This window comes from Procambarus clarkii, chromosome 12 (genome assembly GCF_040958095.1).
Source record: "Procambarus clarkii isolate CNS0578487 chromosome 12, FALCON_Pclarkii_2.0, whole genome shotgun sequence".
In the NCBI taxonomy this organism is placed as follows: domain Eukaryota; kingdom Metazoa; phylum Arthropoda; class Malacostraca; order Decapoda; family Cambaridae; genus Procambarus; species Procambarus clarkii.
Window position 1 is genome coordinate 13,211,080 of NC_091161.1, and position 3,671 is coordinate 13,214,750.

Here is a 3,671-nt window from a genome sequence, read left to right on the forward strand (position 1 = left end):
TTATTTTCTTGATACACACACACACACACACACACACATATATATATATATATATATATATATATATATATATATATATATATATATATATATATATATATATATATATATATATATATATATATATATATATATATATATATATATATATATATATATACTCAAATATATGAACAAGCTTGAATGGTTCCCTAAGCATATATGCGACTGATAACTTCACACCTCAGAGTTTCAAAGTGCCGTCGGGGTGATGGGGAATTACCCTCGGCTACCATTGTCTTTTGTACGGTCACTGATGGTCAAGTGGTTAAGGTACCCCGGTTGCATTGTGCTCCTGGTGGGCTGGGTTCGAGTCCCTTCTGGGGTGTGACTTTCTGGGAGGATGTTGAAGGGAATTATAAGGGGTAAGCCCCAAGCCATTACGGCTATATAGCACTGGGAAGGAGTCAGGATAAGGATTTGGGATGGGACGGAGGGAAAGGAATGGTGCCCAACCACTTGTGGACGGTCTCGGGGGATTGAACGCCGACCTGCATGAAGCGAGACCGTCGCTCTACCGTCCGTGTGTGTGTGTGTGTGTGTGTGTGTACTCACCTAATTGTGCTTGCGGGGGTTGAGCTCTGGCTCTTTGGTCCCGCCTCTCAACCGTCAATCAACTGGTGTACAGATTCCTGAGCCTATTGGGCTCTATCTTATCTACATTTGAAACTGTGTATGGAGTCAGCCTCCACCACATCACTTCCTAATGCATTCCATTTACTAACTACTCTGACACTGAAAAAGTTCTTTCTAACGTCTCTGTGGCTCATTTGGGTACTCAGCTTCCACCTGTGTCCCCTTGTTCGCGTCCCACCAGTGTTGAATAGTTCATCCTTGTTTACCCGGTCGATTCCCCTGAGGATTTTGTAGGTTGTGATCATGTCCCCCCTTACTCTTCTGTCTTCCAGTGTCGTAAGGTGCATTTCCCGCAGCCTTTCCTCATAACTCATGCCTCTTAGTTCTGGGACTAGTCTAGTAGCATACCTTTGGACTTTTTCCAGCTTCGTCTTGTGCTTGACAAGGTACGGGCTCCATGCTGGGGCCGCATACTCCAGGATTGGTCTTACATATGTGGTGTACAAGATTCTGAATGATTCCTTACACAGGTTCCTGAACGCCGTTCTGATGTTAGCCAGCCTCGCATATGCCGCAGACGTTATTCTCTTTATGTGGGCTTCAGGAGACAGGTTTGGTGTGATATCAACTCCTAGATCTTTCTCTCTGTCTGTTTCATTAAGTACTTCATCTCCTATTCTGTATCCTGTGTCTGGCCTCCTGTTTCCACTGCCTAGTTTCATTACTTTGCATTTACTCGGGTTGAACTTCAACAGCCATTTGTTGGACCATTCACTCAGTGTGTGTGTGTGTGTGTGTGTGTGTGTGTGTGTGTGTGTGTGTGTGTGTGTGTGTGTGTGTGTGTGTGTGTGTGTGTGCGCGCGCAGGTGTACAAATGTACTGTATACGTGTATGGGGGGAGTACTACCCTCCACACACGCACGCACACACACACACGCACACACACGCAAGTGGCCCACACCCACACGTGTCAGCCATCCTACAACCTATAAAAAACACACCTGTGAAAGCCTTGATTATTAGGTGTTGGGGGGGGGGGGGGAGACAGGTATTAGGGGGGGGGGGGAGGTAGGGGGGCCAAGCATGACTTCATATCTCTGTTATCACACCGCGTAAGTGCGTATATCTTTACTGCTATATTTACAAGATATCACTTACACGCGCGGGGCCTCGCGGCTGAGTGAACAGCGTTCGGGGTTCGTAGTCCTAATGATCCGGGTTCGATCCCCGGTGGAGGCGGAAACAAATAGGTTGTTTCTTTCATTCTGGTGTACCTGTTCACCTAGGAGTAAATAGGTACCTGGGAGTTAGACAGCTGCTAGCTGATGGCCCAAGATGAGACGCCCCACTCCCACAGCTGGTGGCCCAAGATGAGACGCCCCACTCCCACAGCTGGTGGTCCAAGATGAAACGCCCCGCTCCCACAGCTGGTGGCCCAAGATGAGACGCCCCACTCCCACAGCTGGTGGTCCAAGATGAGACGCCCCACTCCCACAGCTGGTGGCCCAAGATGAGATGCCCCGCTCCCACAGCTGGTGGCCCAAGATGAGACGCCCCGCTCCCACAGCTGGTGGCCCAAGATGAGACGCCCCACTCCCACATCTGACTGTGTATATGTGACTGCTACACAGTATTCATATGAAGTATATACAGTCATATGTGCTGGAATACATGTGAATAACCCGCACACACACACACACACACACACACACACACACACACACACACACACACACACACACACACACACACACACACACACACACACACACACACACACACACACACACACACACACACACACTATCCCCCCCCCACAAACACCCCCTCTACACACTTTTAATCACCACAGCAGTCCGTTACTGCTAGATGAACAGGGGCATCAGGGTGAAATAAACTCCGCCCATTTGTTTCCGCCACCATCGGGGATCGAACCCGGAACCTCAGGACTATGAACCCCGAGCGCTGTCAACTCACCCGTCACGCCCCTACACTGTTCTCAAGCGTATTTAGAACCATGAACAAGGATGGTCTACAAGGTTACCTTGCTGGGGGTCCAATTTGCTGGGGTCCAACTTGTTGGGGTCCAACTTGCTGGGGGACAAGCCTGGTAATCCCAGCACCCCTCAGACAGAGAAGAGCTCAGCCCACCTGTCGACGGACGACCCGGAACGGTCTCTCTCTCTCTCTCTCTCTCTCTCTCTCTCTCTCTCTCTCTCTCTCTCTCTCTCTCTCTCTCTCTCTCTCTCTCTCTCTCTCTCTCTCTCTCTCTCTCTCTCTCTCTCTCTCTCTCTCTCTCTCTCTCTCTCTCTCTCTCTCTCTCTCTCTCTCTCTCTCTCTCTCTCTCTCTCTCTCTGAGACGTCACCTCTCTGCTGGGTACCCACTGTCAGGCACTAGGAGACATCAACAGCCCTACATCTGACTTTCTCTCTGTCTCTCTCTCTCTCTCTCTCTCTCTCTCTCTCTCTCTCTCTCTCTCTCTCTCTCTCTCTCTCTCTCTCTCTCTCTCTCTCTCTCTCTCTCTCTCTCTGTCTCTCTGTCTCTCTCTCTCTCTCTCTCTCTCTCTCTCTCTCTCTCTCTCTCTCTCTCTCTCTCTCTCTCTCTCTCTCTCTCTCTGTGACGTCACCTCTCTGCTGGGTACCCACTGTCAGACGCTGGGAGACATCAACAGCCCTACATCTGACAGATTACATCAACCGTGACATCACCGACTAGGAAGGATATCATAGTCTCCCCTCGCCGCCAGACAGTGACGTCATCGAAGTGTTCGGAACCCCCTCGCTCCCAAGCCATCACTCACAATGCAAATGAACAACTCCTTCAACTTTCAATCACCGGCAAGACACCCCAACTGGTCAAGAAGCCCTGACAGGTGGTCAAGAAGCCCTGTCAGGTACTCCAGTGTCAAGCCACAATGACCATAAGCCTTCAAATTGAAGCCCAAGCCAAGGTAAACAAAGTCAAACGTCTTACAATATGAAGATTTCAGATAAGGAGAAACTAGAACTACGAGGGGAACCTTTGACAAGCCACCGGCTCTCCGTCCCCGTCGAGG